Here is a 20,968-nt window from a genome sequence, read left to right as displayed (position 1 = left end):
AACTCTATCCATTCAAAAGTGCAACCAAACCTAATATCTGCTCAAGTCTATCTACCATGGTAAGTAATAATATCATGGTATGTAATTATCCCAAAATAGGGAGAATAAATTCAAAGCTTATGATCCATTAGGAACAATTAGAATCTTGAAGAGATACACCCGCCCCCCCAGAAATGTATATGCCGCCATGGGTTATGCTCTGGGAGGATTGGCAAGTGATTTTAAAGGGTTGAGTGAGGGGTGATATGATCTGACTTATAACTGAAAAGATCCCTCTGGTCACCATGTGAACATTACTCATATAAGAAAGAGAACAAAGATGGGAGCAGGGAGATCCTTTCTGGTAAGTGATGATTTTCCTTTGGGCTGCAGTGGTTAGCAGCAAGCGATGAGAAATGGGTCTATTTGGAATTCATGTGTTTAGAGCTGACAGGACTCCATGTCCTTGCTTGAGGTGGTATGTGAGGTGAAATGGAAGAGTCAAAGATTTTGAATTAAGTGACTAGAAAGATGGAGGTTCTTCTAACTGATATTGGAGAAGGGCTGAAGATACCAACTACTCCTTAACAGAGAGATTGTACATGTTTCACTTTGACTTCTTCCCTACCTGTCTGTATCTCCTACTTAACTGTCTTTGATCCATCTGCCAAGCCACAACGCTCATTCAGTTGAGGATATTTATGACTATTATGATATTTGCAAAGTCCTGAAGTATATGAAAACATGTAAGATTCCTCATACATTTCTAACAATCTATATGAGAAAAATAATATACTTATTTGAGATAATTTCAATATAATTAAAAAATGCAGATATTTATGAATAAATTACGTTTATGAGGAAGGTATAGTGAATAGGTACAGAGGTACATCAGGGATATAACTATGAACAAAACATGGCCTTTGTTCTCAAGAATCTTGTAACATATGTTGAAAGTTCATAGAGTGTTGTTACCATTCCACAGTGGGGTATAAGAGATTTTAAACAGGTGCTAAATAAAAAAATGAAAAGCACAAGACATCAGAATTAAAGGGGAAAGAGATCATATCAGCCAGGGGAATTCAATAGATGGCTCAAGATAGCTTGAGTTTTCGTATTCCACGTTACTTTCCTTAACTAAGTGCCTTAACAGTGAGTTTCCCCAGCACCTGTGTCAGATCAGCAGTAGCCAGATTTGCACTTACATGTATAGTTTTCTTAGAAGTGTACATTAGTTATACTGTGGAAAATCAACTTGAAAGCAGGAGCATGATCTTATTAATTTCTTTTGAACTTTAAAAACACTAAATAAATATCATGAGAAAGTTATAAAATATTCATGGGTATGGGGTGCCTGTGACTTATTTGGTTAAATATCTGACGCTTGATTTTGGCTGAAGTCATGATTTCGGTGTTGTGAGAGCAAGCCCTGCATCTGGCTCTGTGCTGGGCGAGGATCCTGCTTGAGATTCTCTCCCTCTGCCCCTCTCCCTGGCTCACACCAGCTTGTTCTCTCTCTCTCTCTAAAATAAATAGACAAGGGCGCCTGGGTGGCTCACTGGGTTAAGCCGCTGCCTTCAGCTCAGGTCATGATCTCAGAGTCCTGGGATGGAGTCCCTCATCAGGCTCTCTGCTCAGCAGGGAGCCTGCTTCCTCCTCTCTCTGCCTGCCTCTCTGCCTACTTGTGATCTCTCTCTGTCAAATAAATAAATAAAATCTTTTTAAAAAATAAATAAATAAAAAATAAAATAAAATAAAATAAATAGACAAATAAATAAATAACTATGCATGAATATTATAAAACATCTCACATTATTTTAAAATGCTTTTGGAGAAGGAGTGGGGGAGGGTAAGGAGGTCTCCCCAAAAGAACAGAACACTTCACCCTTTTAGGGTGTGTGTGTGTGTGTGATGTATATGAAATTGTATGCATATATGTGTATGTATATATGTGACTGCATATGTATGTGTGTGTGCATGTGTGTGTGTGTGTGTATGATCTCAGCCCAAAATAGTAATCCATTAAGTGTTCAAGATATTTAGTCAAATATTTGGTCTTGAATTTTAGTCCTTAGATTTTAAATCAAACAATTATAGTATTTGCATATGTATTGTACAATATCTATGCGTTATGGGATGTGTGGGGGTTGGGTTTTTTGGGGGGTGTCAACATATTTCACATTTTACTGAGCATACTTACATACACAACATATTTTTTAGATGGATTTTACAATACATAATTTTATCACCTAGTTTACAACTAAATATGAGGTGAATATTTTCTCTTTTACAACAACTAAAATAATTGCACTATATGGAGAAAACATAACTTATTATGTACCTTGTCGGGGAAATTAAGAAAATTTTTTTTCCAATGAGACTTGATTCTCTTTACAGTGCCTTCAATAAAAAGATGTTCTTTTCTAATACAATTTTTTATAAATGATAGAAATCTGTCTTCCACTTAGCTTTTGAACTTGCTTCTCTGTGCCATCTAATCATCAATCAAGTAATCTATTGTATTTTTTTCCAAGTGCTCTCTCCCATTTGCTTCCTCTTTTCTATCTGTTGTTTCCCTGGTACACGTGCTTTCTTTACTCTACCATGCTATCCCTTACCTCCAATATCTGTTTCCTCTTCTCTTCTTGGCTCCCCTTACAAATGCTTTCTTTCCTTTCTTTTGAAAATACTGTTTTGATTTTGACCAACTCTACTCAAAGCTGTATCATCAGTTCCACATTAGTAATATCTTTTAATAATCTGAAGATAGAATATAATTGTTTAAAGGAAAATATTAATAAGTCCCTTGGTAGAGTTCAGATGTAAATATTCCTTTTATCAGGCACTGCATGTTGTTTTAATTTTCTCTGAAATATTTCTGATTTAAACCACTATCACTTTGTGGTAAGGATTTTAAAAAGCAATGTTTGGAAACACGATTAAGTTTGAGGTATTCTGCAAAGGTAGTGATGAAGGATAGTGGCAACCCTCTTGGCTCCCCTCATTCCTGGGCACATTTGTATTATCACTTCACTATTGTTCAGTAAACTTTGCTTTGCTGCCCACCACTTTGTCTGGTCTACCTTTTCATTCTATGAAGTTGTGTGACCAAGAACCGTGGGCACCAGTGGAGAAAGAACTTTTATAACAGTAGCATATTTTCATAAACCACTAAAACCTGCTGTTATGTTAGTTATTATCTCCTGGTAAGATGGTCTTGGTCAAAATGGAGCATTTTATTCATAATTGCCGTCACCAGTTTGTCGTTTGCTGATTTTGTTCCTCATGTTTCAGAGGTGTACATTAATGTGGTACATACATGCATGTGTGTGTATGTGTGCGTGTGTCTGTACTTTAGATGAAATACTCTTTAGGTTGTCTCACACCATCAATGACATTCATAGGATGAAGAATCTGCCTTTTAAAGATGCTGAGATTGACAAATCTTAAAGGAAATCATTGTACAATGCTGATGCTTTTTCTTTGAGTAAGACACATTGTAGTTGCTTAAGCAAGATTTGAAATTATCATAATAATGTAAATTGACATATAGTTTTTTTCTTAGAATTTTTTATGCATAAGAAAAAACAAAAAGAAAAAAAAGACAGCAAATAAAAAATTCAAGTGAAGAAAATTGTTTCACACCCACATGGGCTAGCTCAAAATACATAAAATTTAGTTGCTTTAATGGGTAAATTCAAGGAACATAATAGTCCTCTGTGCCTTTCTTTTTTAAATTATTCATTTGTGTAACAATTTTATATTCTTCATTTCTAAGGAAAGCCAAAAGCTCTTCATGGTTTTTACTTCTAAAAGAAATTTAAAATAGTAATTGGAAACACAGAGTTTACAAGATCTTTCAGCTACATGGCAGAGACAAAAATCAACTAATTATAGTTTTCCTACATACATAATTACATTCATACATAATCTGAAAATATCATTGAAAATATGCTGTTTACAACTAAAACAAATATTTTGGAACACCTGAAAATAAACCAAAAGAAAAGTGCAAGACTACAACAATAAAAACAAAACCCAACAAAAGGAGGAAAAGAAACATTGTTAAGGACCAATTTTTAAAAAGACAAAAGCAATGAATAGATTATGTTTTTATGTAAAATAGCATAGTTTTAGAGAGACATTAATTTGGGATGTGCCCTACCATATACCAATGATCTTGAATTCAGAGTAATTAAAGTGGCGTACATTAACATAGGAATAGATCGACAATATAAGTGGCTAGTACAGAAAAGACATCTATTATTATTGGAATTTAGGATATTATAAACAGAGCCTGATAGCTAAGAGCATACATTCTAGAGCCAGACTAGCTGGGTTCAAATCTGATTCTAACACTAACTGCCTGTGTCACCTTGGGAAAACTACTTAATCTTACTAAACTTTAATTTCCTAATGTGTAAAAAGGGGATAATAACACTACCTACTTATTTTTAGAATTAAATTAGTTAATTCACATAAAACACTTGAAAGGCTAAACAATCCTACATAACAATCAAAGATATTGTCATCATCAGCAGCAGCAGAAGCAGAAGAAGAAGACATCCGTAACTATTATCAGGCTGTTGGAGAAAGAATATGGTTTATTCATTTACTTAAAACATCCTTAAATCAGTTTCACATCATTCACAAAAATAACTTCCAGATCTATTTGTAACAACTGATTGTTCAAAGTAAAAATAAAACAAAATTGTATTTGAAATGAAATTATGCAGGGAAATTTAATTACAGTTTTGTAATGGGAAGATATATCTAAGCTAGATACAAACCCCAACAACTAAAGACATAATGATTAAAAAATTATGGGCATACTAATTAAAACTTCTGTGCAAAATGCCATAAGGTCAAAAGGCAAAAGTCAGTCTGAAAAAAACATTTAAAAAAGAATGTAGAAAAATTATTATTCAGAATATTTAAAAAACTCCTAAAAGTCAGTAAGTAAAATTGAATCTAATCTAAAAATAAGTAAAAGAGAAAGAGGCAATTTAAATATAAAAAATATATACAAAGGGACGCCTGGGTGGCTCAGTTGGTTGGGTGGCTGCCTTCGGCTCAGGTCATGATCCCGGTGTTCTGGGATCGAGTCCCACATCAGGCTCCTTGCTCAGCGGGGAGCCTGATTCTTCCTCTGCCTCAGCCTGCCACTCTGTCTGCCTGTGCTGGCTCTCACTCGTCTCTCTCTCTGACAAATAAATAAATAAACTCTTTAAAAAAAAAAAAAAAATATATATATATATATAGATGCTCAATATTACTAAAAGCTAGGGAAATGTGTATTAAATAAACATGACCTACAGTTTTTTTATGTAACATAATGGCAAGAATTAAAAAGATATCTGGTTTTGACAAAAGGAGGAAAAATAATTTTTCTCATGTACTGCTTGTAGGAAAATATATAACCATGACATCTTAGAAAGTAAAAGGGCAAATTTTCTAAAAAATTAAAGGAATATATACTTCAATCAGTTTTGACTTCTGGATATCCATTCTACAAAAACACAGGAGTATAAGGGAAAAGACACAAAGTTGGTTTTTTACATTATTATATGAAAAAGAAAGTTAGACACAAAACATTACAAATATCTTAAATATTTGGAATATTCATTGCAGGATGTACTATGCAGTAGTTGAAGAGTAAGGTAAATCCTTACTTACAAGAAAAGACATTTAAGAGAAGAGGAGTCAAGATGGTGGAGAAGTAGCAGGCTGAGACTACATTAGGCAGCAGGAGATCAGCTAGATAGCTTATCAAACCATTGCAAACACCTACAAATCCAATGGGAGATTGAAGATAAGAAGAACAGCAATTAGAAACAGAAAATCGACCACTTTCTGAAAGGTAGGACCAGTACAGAAGTGAATCCAAAGCAACAGAAAGATAGACTGTGGAGGAAGGGGCTGGCTCCTGGTAAGCGGTGGAGCAACGGAGCACAAAATCAGGACTTTTAAAAGTCTGCTCCACTGAGAAACATCACTCCAGAGGCTAAACTGGGGTGAAGCCCATGTGGGGTCAGCGTGGCCCCAGGTCCTGCAAGGTCACAGAAGGATCAGGGTATCTGAGTGTCGCAGAGTTCACAGGTATTAGAGTGGGGAAGCCGGCTGCAGAGACAGAGCTGAGGAGTGAGCTCTCAGGTCGGGGTTACCTTGAACTGGTTACAGGCTGGGTTAGGTCAGAGTGTGGCCAGAGGCCAGGGATTGGGCTCTTTCTCTGATGGCGCACTAAGGAGTGCGGACCCCAGCTCTCAGCTCCTCCAGCCAGAGACTGGGAGGCTGCCATTTTCATTCCCATCCTCCAGAACTCTACGGAAAGAGTTCAGGGAACAAAAGCTCTCGAAATTGAACCTGAGCGGATTACTTAGCCTGGACACTGGTAGGGGTGGTGCATTTCTGCCTGGGGCAAAGACACTTGAGAATCACTACAACAGCCCCTCCCCCAGAAGATTAACAATAAATCCAGCCAAGACCAAGTTCACCTACCAAGGAGTGCAGTTTCAATACCAAGGAGAGCAGCAGAATTCCAGAGGAGGAGAAAGCAAAGCACGGAACTCATGGCTTTCTCCTCATGATTCTTTATTCTTGCAGTTAATTTAATTTTTTTAATTTTATTTTTTTCTTCTGCTAATTTTTTTAACTTTTATCCTTTTTTAACGTTTTTTAACTAGTTTATCTAATATCTTTTTCTCTTTTTTATATTTTTTCTTTATTTGTTTTCTTTTTTAATTTTTTTTTCCTGAACCTCTTTTTATCCCCTTTCTCCCCCCACTCCATGATTTGGGGTCTCTTCTGATTTGGTTAAAGTGCATTTTCCTAGGGTCTTTGTCACACTTTCAGTATTTTATTTGCTCCTTCATATACTCTTATCTGGACAAAATGACAAGGCGGAAAAACTCACCACAAAAAAAAAAGAACAAGAGGCAGTACCAAAGGCTAGGGACCTAATCAATACAGACATTGGTAATATGTCAGACCTAGAGTTCAGAATGACAATTCTCAAGGTTCTAGCCGGGCTCAAAAAAGGCATAGATGATATTAGAGAAACCCTCTCTGGAGAGATAAAAGCCCTTTCTGGAGAAATAAAAGAACTAAAATCTAACCATGTTGAAATCAAAAAAGCTATTAATGAGGTGCAATCAAAAATGGAAACTCTACTTCTAGGATAAATGAGACAGAAGAAAGAATTAGCGATATAGAAGACCAAATGACAGAGAATAAAGAAGCTGAGCAAAAGAGGGACAAACAGCTACTGGACCACGAGGGGAGAATTCAAGAGATAAGTGACACCATAACATGAAACAACATTAAAATAATTGGGATTCCAGAAGAAGAAGAAAGAGAGAGGGGAGCAGAAGGTATATTGGAGAGAATTATTAGAGAGAATTTCCCTAATATGACAAAGGGAACAAGCATCAAAATCCAGGAGGCACAGAGAACCCCCCTCAAAATCAACAAGGATAGGTCCACACCCCATCACCTAATAGTAAAATTTACAAGCCTTAGTGACAAAGAGAAAATGCTAAAAGCAGCCTGGGGCAAGAAGTCTGTAACATACAATGGTAAAAATAGTAGATTGGCAGCAGACTTATCCACAGAGACCTGGCAGGCCACAAAGAACTGGCATGATATATCCAGAGCACTAAATGAGAAAAACATGCAGCCAAGAATACTATATCCAGCTAGGCTATCATTGAAAATAGAAAGAGAGATAAAAAGCTTCCAGGACAAACAAAAACTGAAAGAATTTGCAAACACCAAACCAGCTCTACAGGAAATATTGAAAGTGGTCCTCCTAAGCAAAGAGAGAGCCTAAAAGTAGTAGATCAGAAAGGAACAGAAACAATAAAGAATAAGAGACAATATACGGTAACAGGCACCTTAAAGGCAATATATGGCACTAAATTCATATCTCTCAATAGTTACCCTGAATGTTAGTGGGCTAAATGCCCTAATCAAAAGACACAGGGTATCAGAATGGATAAAAAAAGTAAAACCCATCAATATGTTGCCTACAAGAAACTCATTTTAGACCTGAAGACACCTCCAGATTTAAAGTGAGGGGGTGGAAAACAATTTACCATTCTACTGGACATCAGAAGAAAGCTGGGGTGGCAATCTTTATATCAGATCAATTAGATTTTAAGCCAAAGACTATAATAAGAGATGAGGAAGGACACTATATCATACGCAAAGGGTCTGTCCAACAAGAAGATCTAACAATTTTAAACATCTATGCCCCTAAGGTGGGAGCAGCCAACTATATAAACTAATGAATAACAAAATCAAAGAAACACATAAACAATAATACAATAATAGTAGGGGACTTTGGCACTACCCTCACTGAAATAGATCATCCAAGCAAAAGATCAACAAGGAAATAAAGGCCTTAAATGACACATTGGACCAGATGGACACCACAGATATATTCAGAACATTTCATCCCAAAGCAAAAGAATACACATCCTTCTCTAGTGCACATGGAACATTCTCCAGAATAGACCACATCCTGGGTCATAAATCAGGTCTCAACTGGTATCAAAAGATTGGGATCATTCCCTGCATATTTTCAGACCACAATGTTCTGAAGCTAGAACTCAATTACAAGTGGAAATTTGGAAAGAACACAAATACATGGAGACTAAACAGCATCCTTCTAAAAAATGAATGGGTCAAGCAGGAAATTAAAGAAGAATTGAAAAAATTCACGGAAACAAATGATAATGAAAGCACAGTGGTTCAAAATCTGTGGGACACAGCAAAGGCAGTCCTTAGAGGAAAATATACAGCAGTAAAAGCCTTTCTCAAGAAACAAGAAATGTCTCAGATATACAACCTAACCCTACACCTAAAGGAGCTGGAGAAAGAACAACAAAGAAAGCCTAAACCCAGCAGGAGAAGAGAAATCATAAAGATCAGAGCAGGAATCAATGAAATAGAAACCAAAAAAAAAAAAAAAAAAACAATAGAACAAATCAAAGAAACAAGGAGCTGGTTCTTTGAAAGAATTGATAAGATTGAAAAACCCCTGGCCAGACTTATCAAAAAGAAAAGAGAAAGGACCCAAATAAATAAATAAAATAAATAAATAAAATCATGAATGAAAGAGGAGAGATCACAACCAACACCAAAGAAATAAAAACAATTATAAGAACATACTATGAGCAACTCTATGTAAACAAATTTGACAATCTGGAAGAAATGGATGCGTTCCTAGAGACATATAAACTACCACAACTGAACCAGGAAGAAATAGAAAACCTGAACAGACCCATAACCAGTAAGGAGATTGAAACAGTCATCAAAAATCTCCCAACAAACAAAAGCCCAGGGCCAGACGGCTTCCCAGGGGAATTCTACCAAACATTTAAAGAAGAACTAATTCCTATTCTCCTGAAACTGTTCCAAAAAATAGAAATGGAAGGAAAACTTAGAAACTCATTTTATGAGGCCAGCATCACCTTGATCCCAAAACCAGACAAGGATCCCATCAAAAAAGAGAATTACAGACCAAAATCCTTGATGAACACAGATGCGAAAATTCTCACCAAAATACTAGCCAATAGTATTCAACAGTACATTAAAAGGAATATTCACCATGACCAAGTGGGATTTATTGCAGGGCTGCAAGGTTGGTTCAACATCCACAAATCAATCAATGTGATTCAACACATTAAAAAAAGAAAGAACAAGAACCATATGATTCTCTCAAAGATGCTGAAAAAGCATTTGACAAAGTACAGCATCTCTTCCTGATCAAACTTCTTCAAAGTGTAGGGATAGAGGGCACATACCTCAATATTATCAAAGCCATCTATGAAAAACACACCGCAAATATCATTCTCAATGGAGAAAAACTGAAAGCTTTTCCACTAAGGTCAGGAACATGGCAGGGATGTCCATTATCACCACTGCTATTCATCGTAGTACTAGAAGTCCTAGCTTCAGCAATCAGACAACAAAAAGAAATTAAAGGCATCCAAATCAGCAAAGAAGAAGTCAAACTATCACTCTTCACAGATGATATGATACTATATGTGGAAAACCCAAAAGACTCCACTCCAAAACTGCTAGAACTTGTACAGGAATTTAGTAAAGTGTCAGGATATAAAATCAATGCACAGAAATCAGTTGCATTTCTCTGCACCAACAGCAAGACAGAAGAAAGAGAAATTAAGGAGTCATTCCCATTTACAATTGCACCCAAAACTATAAAATACCTAGGAATAAACCTAACCAAAGAGGCTGAGAATCTATACTCAGAAAACTATAAACTACTCATGAAAGAAATCGAGGAAGACACAAAGAAATGGAAAAATGTTCCATGCTCCTGGATTGGAAGAACAAATATTGTGAAAATATCTATGCTACCTAAAGCAATCTACACATTTAATGCAATCCCTATCAAAATCCCACCCATTTTTTCCAAAGAAATGGAACAAATAATCCTACAATTTATATGGAACCAGAAAAGACCTTGAATAGCCAAAGGAATATTGAAAAAGAAAGTCAAAGTTGGTGGCATCAAAATTCCAGACTTCAAGCTCTATTACAAAGCTGTCATCATCAAGACAGCATGGTACTGGCACAAAAACAGACACACAGATCAATGGAAAAGAATAGAGAGCCCAGAAATAGACCCTCAACTCTATGGTCAACTAATCTTCAACAAAGCAGTAAAGAATGTCCAATTGAAAAAAGACAGTCTCTTCAATAAATGTTGTTGTGAAAATTGAACGGCCACATGCAGAAAAATGAAACTGGACCATTTCCCTACACCACACATGAAAATAGACTCAAAATGGATGATGGACCTCAATGTAAAAAAGGAATCCATCAAAATCCTTAAGAACACAGGCAGCAACCTCCTCGACCTCAGCCATAGAAAAATCTTCCTAGGAGCATCGCCAAAGGCAAGGGAAGCAAGGGCAAAATTGAACTACTGGGATTTCATCAAGATCAAAAGATTTTGCACAGCAAAGGAAACAGTTAACAAAACCAAAAGACAACTGACAGAATGGGAGAAGATATTTGCAAACGACATATCAGATAAAAGGGCTAGTGTCCAAAATCTATAAAGAACTTGTCAAACTCAACACCCAAAGAACAAATAATACAATCAAGAAGTGGGCAGAAGACATGAACAGATGTTTCTGCAAAGAAGACATCCAGATGACCAACAGACACGTGAAAAAATCCTCCACATCACTCGGCATCAGGGAAATACAAATCAAAACCACAATGAGATACCACCTCACACCAGTCAGAATGGCTAAAATTAGCAAGTCAGGAAATGACAGATGCTGGCGAGGATGTGGAGAAAGGAGAACCCTCCTACACTGTTGGTGGGAATGCAAGCTGGTGCAACCACTCTGGAAAACAGCATGGAGGTTCCTCAAAAAGTTGAAAATAGAACTACCCTATGATCCAGCAATTGCACTACTGGATATTTACTCTAAAGATACAAACGTAGTGATCTGAAGGAGCACGTGCACCCGAATGTTTATAGGAGCAATGTCCACAATAGCCAAACTATGGAAAGAACCTAGATGTCCATCAACAGATGAATGAATAAAGAAGAAGTGGTATATATACACAATGGAATACTATGCAGCCATCAAAAGAAATGAAATCTTGCCATTTGTGATGACGTGGATGGAACTAGAGGGTATTATGCTTAGCGAAATAAGTCAATCAGAGAAAGACAACTATCACATGATCTCCCTGATATGAGGAAGTGGAGATGCAACATGGGGGGTTTGGTGGGTAGGAGAAGAATAAATGAAACAAGATGGGATTGGGAGGGAGACAAACCATAAGTGACTCTAAATCTCACAAAACAAACTGAGGGTTGCTGGGGGGAGGGAAGTCAGGAGAGGGGCTGGGGTTATGGACACTGGGGAGGGTATGTGCTATGGTGAGTGCTGTGAAGTGTGTGAACCTGTCGATTCACATACCTGTACCCCCAGGGATAAAAATACATTATATGTTCATAAAAAAATAATAATAAACAAGATAATTTTTTAAAAAAGACATTTAATTCCTATTGTTAAATTAAAATAAAGAATTTTGTAGGACCTTACATACAGCATGGTGTATGTAATCTTTTTTAAAAAGATTTTATTTATTTATTTGAGGATTTTATGAGCACAGCAGGAGGGGAGGAGCACAGGCAAGAGGGAGAAGCAGGCTCCCCTCTGAGCAGGGTGCCTAATGTGGGGCTCCAACCTAGGACATTGAGATCATGACCTGAGGGCATGAGTTGAAGGCAGACACAACTGACTGAACCACACAGGTGCCCCATCACACTTTATTTTTAATCTATATATCCATAATAAATATTCATGAGAAAGGCCAGTAAGTATACATTCTATAAGTGTCAACGACGATCATCTTTATTTGGAAAAGGGCACAAAGGATAGCAGTGAAGGCAGACCTTCACTTTTTAGTCTATATATTTCTATACTTTTTATTCAAGTATAATTAACATACAGTGCTGTGTTAGTTTCAGGTGTACAACATAGTGATTCAACAATGCTCCTCAGTGCTCATCACAATAAGTGTACTTTTAATTCCCTTCACCTTTTCACCCATCTTCCCATCCAACTCCCCTCTGGCAACCATCAGTTTGTTCTCTATAGTTAAGATTCTGGGGGGTTTTTGTTTGTTTTTTCTCTAGCTCTCTCTTTCTCTCTTTTTGTTTTGTTCTTAAATTCCACACATGAGTGAAATCATCTAGTATTTGTTTTTCTCTGACTGATTTATTTTGCTTAGCATTATATCCTCTAGGACAGATCCATGTTGTTGCAAATGGCAAGATTTGATTCCTTTTTATGGCTGAGTAGTATTGTGTGTGTGTGTGTGTGTGTGTGTGTGTGTACATACATATATATATCACATCTTCTTTACCCATTCTTCTATGGATGGACACTGGGTTGCTTCCATAACTTGGCTATTATAATATAGTTCTATAATTTTAACCTATTCTACTTAATATACTTAGCATTACTTTTGTAAGTAGAATAAATAATCCATAGTAGACTTTCCTATTCTACAAAGCTCTTTCTCTGCCAACTGTATAATATTTTTGCTGTCCCACAAAATGCCCAGTCTCACTGATTTCTGTTTCTCCACTTAAGATTTTCTGTCACCCCAGAAACAACAATCCTTTCCCCAAGCACAATGCAGAACAACTCTGTCTCATTTTGTACATTAGATTCAGTGAGTAGAAATATGAACAAAGTTGTCATCTAATCCCTTTTTTAAAAGCATATCATTGAGGTGTCTTACAATTACTCTGAAAGTATTTTGCTACCATTACATTCATGGCAGGTTTGTAATAGACTAATCCACCTACTCTTCAGAACCCTCATATCACTTTCTTTCCCTTTAGACATTGCACTACAAGGATGCGATGCTTTAAACCAGGACAATTATCCTGCTATCCCAAGAGGTAAAGCTAAGGGAATGTTATCCCTTAGGAATTGAATCAAACCTTAATGTTGTTGAGCAATGAAATTGGCCATTCCTGGGACTGTCTACCTCTGAAAATCTGCAGATGAAATAGGTAAAATATCCTAACTGATACATCTTCATAGGTGTGTGGTATTTCCAGTGATCAAATTCCTGAGCTTTGTATTTTAAAGTTTGAACTTCATGTTTCAAGTTGGCTTTTTGATATCATTGTTCTATTCCTGTCCTATCAGGGTTAGAGAGTGCAAGAGAGCTGGATGTGAGTACTGAGTGGTCTCACCTGCTTTGCATGGTTTCAGACTCCTCATTCTGAATGTGTCCTCTTAGGACCCCTGTGATAAGCAGCATGTATTACCCCCACACCCCAGGCCAATGCTTCTCAGGAATTCAACTTGTAGGGCTGTATCTGTGCCAGGTATCCTAATCTGAATTGATACTTCAAATCTAACCCTAGCATTCAGTTCTGTTCTCTCCGAGCACCCAATTTTGTCTCTTCTCTTTACTGCTCTCTGCAGTAGAATCTTCACAGCTGATGGGAATTCTTGGGGTCCTTTGAATCTTTCGTGAAATCTGAGTTTTCACACTGAGGATTTAGTGCCAATTGATTCCATCACCTTCTCCAAGTGAGTCAGCTTTTCCAAAGTCTATTGCACGGAGATGTGGTATCCTTCTTGTGTAGATGGTAGTCTTTCCTCCTACCTGCTGATTTCTGGTCAAAATTCAACAAAGTATCTGAGCATCTTAGAGACTTCCCATACTCCCAACCTCCATTTAAGAGTTGTCAAGTACTTGATTCAAAGACAGAGTCAATGTTTGCCTTAAGACTGAAGCAAACATCTCTTGTTTTGGCATCTCAGCATTAGTCGCAGAGCTTTTGGTATCAGGGCCTTAACTTTCCTTGCAAGGCCATTAATCCTCCATCCTGCCCACATAGACTAGAGAGATTGACCCTACCACCTAGGCTTGAGCAGTTGACACATGGCCTGGAACTAGTAGGGATAATTGCACATCTCTATGAACACTGGAGAGATGAACTCAAGACCCACTGTGGAAAAATGGGAGTGATACTCACAATTTCATTGGAAGAACTAGAAAACAGATGTTAGGGGGTTGCTAAGCATGGAGGTGATGGTAGTCCCCAATAAATGGAGACCTTGCCTAAAGTTGAAACTAACACAGAGGAAAGCAGGGATGGAGGAGGAAAAATACAAATAGGAGATATGCTTCAAACAGTAGATTTAGATAGATCAACTCTTATTGGAACTAGTTCTAAACTACTTTTTTTCTCACATTCAGGTAACCACTATTCTGAATTTTTTTCTTATTTCCTTGTTTTGCATTCCAGTTTCTTTTCTATACATGCATCCCTAAATGATAAATTATTTAGTTTCACATGTTCTAAACTTACATGTGTAAAATTTGGGGGGCATGTATTTTGTAATTTGCTTCTTTTGCTTATCTTCATATTTTTGAGAATCATTGATGTTGTTTTAAGTATAGTTCATGAATTTTTACTGCTCTACAGTAACCCATTGAATAAATATATCAACACTTAAGTTGTATAATTTCTAGGTTGTTGACATTACAAATGTATCTATGAACATATATCCTAGTAAACATGCAAGAAATTCTATTATTATGACTAGAGGTACCAGATTATAGAAACTGTATTCTTTCAGCATTTCTGCATAAGATTACACTCTTTCTCAAAGTGATCGTACCAATTTATTTTTATTTATAATTTTTTTAAGAGAGAGAGGGGAAGAAGGGGCAGAGGGAGATAGAGAATTTTAAGCAGACTCCTCACTTAGTGGGAAGCCCAATGTGGGGCTCCGTCCCATGAGAGTGATATCAGGACCTGAGCTAGTTTCAAGGGTCAGAGGCTTAACTGACTGAGCCACCCAGGTGCCCTGCCCTCTGACAGCACCAGTTTATAATCCTACCAGTCATACATAAAACTTCCTGTTGCTTCACATACAATTAAATAGTTTCATCAGAATTTTTTCTCAAGATTTTAGGTTTTATTTGAGAGGGGAAGGGGCAGAGGGAGAGGAGAGAGAATCTCAAGCAGACTCCATGCTGAGCATGGAGCTTAATGGGGGGCTTCACTGTCATAACACTGACCTCATGACCTGAGCTGAAATCAAGAGTTGGGTGCTTAACCAATTAAGCTACCTAGACACCCCAAGCCTTTTTAATATTAAAAAAAAAAAAATTGGTGGTCACCACTGCTATTCAACATAGTACTAGAAGTCCTAGCATCAGCAATCAGACAACAAAAAGAAAGTAAAGGCATCCAAATCTGCAAAGAAGTCAAACTATCACTCTCTGCAGAAAATATACTTTATGTGGAAAATCCAAAAGACTCCACTCCAAATCTGCTAGGACACATACAGGAATTCAGTAAAGTGTCAGGATATAAAATCAATGCACAGAAATCAGTTGCATTTCTCTACACCAACAACAAGACAGAAGAAAGAGAAATTAAGGAATCAATCCCATTTACAACTGCACCCAAAACCATAAGCTACCTAGGAATAAACCTAACAAAAGAGGCAAAGAATCTTTACTCAGAAAACTATAAAGTACTCAGAAAGAGTGAAGAAGACACAAAGAAATGGGAAAATGTTCCATGCTCCTGGATTGGAGGAACAAATATTGTGAAAATATCTATGCTACCTAAAGCAAACTACACATTTAATGCAATCCCTATCAAAATCCCACCCATTTTTTCCAAAGAAATGGAACAAATAATCCTATAATTTATATGGAACCAGAAAAGACCTTGAATAGCCAGAGGAATGATGAAAAACAAAGCCGAAGTTGGTGGCATCACAGTTCCGGACTTCAAGCTCTATTACAAAGCTGTCATCAAGATAGCATGGTACTGGCACAAAAACAGACACACAGATCAATGGAACAGAATAGAGAGCCCAGAAATAGACCCTCAACTCTATGGTCAACTAATCTTCAACAAAGCAGGAAAGAACGTCCAATGGAGAAAAGACAGTCTCTTCAACAAATGGTGTTGGGAAAATTGGACAGTCACATGCAGAAAAATGAAATTGGACCATTTCCCTACACCGCACATGAAAATAGACTCAAAATGGATGAAGGACCTCAATGTGAGAAAGGAATCCATCAAAATCCTTGAGGAGAACACAGGCAGCAACCTCCTCGACCTCAGCCACAGCAAGTTCTTCCTAGGAACATCGCCAAAGATCAGGGAAGCAAGGGCAAAAATGAACTATTGGGACTTCATCAAGATCAAAAGCCTTTGCACAGCAAAGGAAACAGTCAACAAAAGACAACTGACAGAATGGGAGAAGATATCTGCAAATGACATATCAGATAAAGGGCTAGTATCTAAAATCTATAAAGAACTTGTCAAACTCAACACCCAAAGAACAAATAATACAATCAAGAAATGGGCAGACGACATGAACAGACGTTTCTGCAAAGAAGACATCCAGATGGCCAACAGATACATGAAAAAGTGCTCCACATCACTCGGCATCAGGGAATTACAAATCAAAACCACAATGAGATATCACCTCACACCAGTCAGAATGGCTAAAATTAACAAGTCAGGAAATGACAAATGCTGGCGAGGATGCAGAGAAAGGGGAACCCTCCTACATTGTTGGTGGGAATGCAAGCTAGTGCAGCCACTCTGGAAAACAGCATTGAGATTCCTCAAAAAGTTGAAAATAGAGCTACTCTATGACCTCGCAATCGCACTGCTGGGTATTTACCCTAAAGATACAAATGTAGTGATCCGAAGGGGCACGTCCACCTGAATGTTTATAGGAGCAATGTCCACAATAGCCAAACTATGGAAAGAACCTAGATGTCCATCAACAGATGAATGGATAAAGAAGAAGTGGTATATATACACAATGGAATACTATGCAGCCATCAAAAGAAATGAAATCTTGCCAATTGCGACAATGTGGATGGAACTAGAGGGTATTAGGCTGAGTGAAATAAGTCAATCGGAGAAAGACAATTATCATATGACCTTCCAAATATGAGGAAGCTGAGAGGCAATGTGGGGGGGTTGGGAGATAGGAAAGGAAAAAATGAAGCAAGATGGGATCAAGAGGGAGACAAACCATAAGAGACTCTCAGACTCACAAAACAAACTGAGGGTTGCTGGGGGGAGGGGTGGTTGTGTTATGGACACAGGGAAGGTATGTGCTATGGTGAGTGCTATGAAGTGTAAACCTGGCGATTCACAGACCTGTGCCCCTGGGACTAATATTACAGTGTATGTTAATAAAAAAAATTAAAAATTAAAAAAAAAAGAAAAAAATGGTGGGTATGATATGGTAGACCAAGTACATTTATTTATATTTCCTTTTTTATTAATAAGGTTGAGTGTATTTTCTGTTTATGGGTGCTTCACATTGGTCTTCTGTAATTGCTTTTTTGACCATTTTTTGACCATTTTTTTCCTGTTAAGCTATCAATCTTTTTCTTATTGATTTGGAGGAGCACCTTAAGATATTCTGGATGTTAATCTTTTGTTGTCATATATTTGAAACTCTCGTGACTTACCTTTTAACTTTTTTCACATTATCTTTTGATGAACAGAAATTCTTATGTTTAATAAAGTCTAATGTACTAATCTTTCTATTTGTGTTATGCACTTTTTGAATCTTATTTTTTATCCTTCTTTATCCCAGACTGAAAAAATATAGTTTCCTAAACTTTCTTTTTAAGGTGTTAAGGTTTTGCCTTTCATATTCAAGTCATAAATTCATTGCCAGGTGGTTTCTCTTTATGAGCCAATACTGTGATCCAATTTATTTTGTTTCCATAGACTTTGTCATTTGTCTTAATATCGTTTATTGAATAATCCGTCATCTTCCTGCTGACTTTGCCACTTCTGTTACTTATCAACTCTGTTTCTCTAGTTTCTCTCTCCCTGAGCCAATAATATACTAAGTATTAAGGTTTAAATATCAATATCTCATAGGGAAAACTCATTGTATCATAGTTAATCCTAACCCTGACACTTCACATATAGGAATCAAGTTGCTAATTTTCAAAAAATAAATTTTGGCATTTTGATTGGCAATCTCTGGACTATAATAAGCTATTAATTCTCTATTAATCCATTATAAAAAAATTTTAAGATACTGAATCCTCCTATAAACATTTATTAATGTCAATCTATTAGCTGACTTAGGACTTATCCAATTTTTCTGAATAAGGGTTTATCATTTTCTTCAAAAAAGTATTCTACATTTCTTATTTGATTTATTAACACACATAATCTATTTTGTAGTTATAATAATACATATCCCTTTATAAACATATATGTTTATAAAAAATAAAAAATTAATTAAAAAAATAATAATACATACATATCCCTTTAAATAATGTTTTCTGTTTGTTATTGGTATAATGACATGGATTATAAATTGATTCTTTTATCACACAACAATCTTTCTTAACTCTAGTATCAATAATTTATCTGCATTCTTTAAGACAGCTTGGGGGTCAAAAATAATATCAATAATCATATCATCTACAATGATTATTATTTTTACTCCTCTTGCAATTCCTTTTTTAAGATTTTTTAGTTATTTGAGAGAGAGAGAGAACACAGAGGTAGAGTGACAGGGAGAAACTGACCCCCACCCCTGCCCTCAAGCATAGAGCCCAATGTGGGCCTCAATCCCAGGATCCTGGGGTTATAACCTGACCTGAAGGCAGATGCTTAACTAACCGAGCCACCCAGGTCCCTGTAATCCTTTTTTTTTTTTTTTAAGACTGATTGATTTATTTTAGAGAGAGAGAGAATGTGAGAGATGAGGGGGGAAAGGAGAAGAGAGAGAATCTCAAGCAGACCTGAGCTGAGTGTGAAGCCTAACATGGGGCTTGGTCTCACCCCTCTGAAATGATGACCTGAGCCAAAATCAGGAGGCAGACACTCAACTGACTGAGCCACCCACGCACCAATCCATTGCAATTCTTAAACTAAATTTTTATTTTACTGTTACTGTAGAATCTCTATTAGAATATTGAATACAAATAGTAGTCTTTCATGTCTTTGTTCTAATTTCTCAAATGAAGCGTTTTTAATAAATCATCAAATATGCTGTTTGCTATAGATAATTTTTGTGGATATATTATATCGAGATGAGAATGTTTTCCTTTATTCTTAATTTAATAATATCCCATTATTACTCTTTCTATTCACTATTGTACCACAAGTCCTAGGCAGTATTATAAGATGAGAAAAATTAATTTAAGGCAAAATAATTGGAAGGAAAAAAATTAACATTACTATTTTTACATGATATAATTTTATCTACTTAGAAAATGATTCTATAAAAAAATTATATACAAGTCCATTGCCATTCTGTACATTAACAACACGCAATTAAAACATGCTTATCAATGGAACTAGAGAGTGTTATGCTAAATGAGATAATTCAATCAGAGAAAGACAAATACCATGTGATTTCACTCATATGTGGAACTTAAGAAACAAAACAAATGAGCAAAGGTTAAAAAAAAGAGGAAGAGAGAGAGCCAAACCAATAAAGAGACCCTTAACTATAGAGAATAAACTGATGATTACCAGACTGGAAGAGGGTGGAGGCATGGGTTACATAGGTGATGGGGACTAAGGAGAACTTGTGATGAGCACCTGGGTATGTATGGATGTGTTGAATCACCATATTGTACACTTGAAACTAACACTACAATGTATGTTAACTATCTGGAATTTAAACAAAAACATTTTAAAAATATGCTTAAAAAGAAGACACTTTTAACAACAACATAAAAATATCAAGTACTTGGAATGAATCTAACAAAAGATGTGAAAGCTCTTTGGGAAAACAACAAAAAAAATTATTCAGGAAGGAAAAATTATTGAAGACAAAAAAATTGTCTTCAGAAAGACAAACTAATTGAATAAAAAGATATACCATGTTAATATAGAGGTAAAATTCATGTCATAAAAATGATAAGCCCTTCAAATTGATTAATGTGCAATCTGATGAAATGCCCATAGAGAATATTCATTACCAGTATTGAAAGAAATATCTCAAAATGTATGTTTTTTTTCTGAAAATAGGAATTTTAAGATCTGTCATACATGAAAAATACGAGTTTGTGAGAAACATCGTAATTTTAAAGTCTTTGAGTTATTGATCACATTGATCACATTTTTTGTGAACAATATCTTTATTTTCATTAAGGCATAGCTGACATATAACCTTAGATTCCTTTCCTGTGTACAACATATTGATTCAACAATTACATGCATGACAGAATGCTCACCATGATAAGTATAGTTACCATCTGTTCCCATACAAAATTATCACAAGATCATTGACTATATTCCCAATGCTCTACTTTTCACTCCTGTGACTTTTTATTTTACAACTAGAAGTGTGTACGTCTTAATCTCCTTCACCTATTTTTCCTATTCTGTCACCCCCTCCCCTCTGGCAAACACCAGTTCCTTCTCTGTATTTATGAC

The sequence above is a fragment of the Mustela nigripes genome, chromosome 5 (assembly GCF_022355385.1).
Source record: "Mustela nigripes isolate SB6536 chromosome 5, MUSNIG.SB6536, whole genome shotgun sequence".
Classification (NCBI taxonomy): Eukaryota; Metazoa; Chordata; class Mammalia; order Carnivora; family Mustelidae; genus Mustela; species Mustela nigripes.
This window is presented reverse-complemented; position numbering follows the sequence as displayed.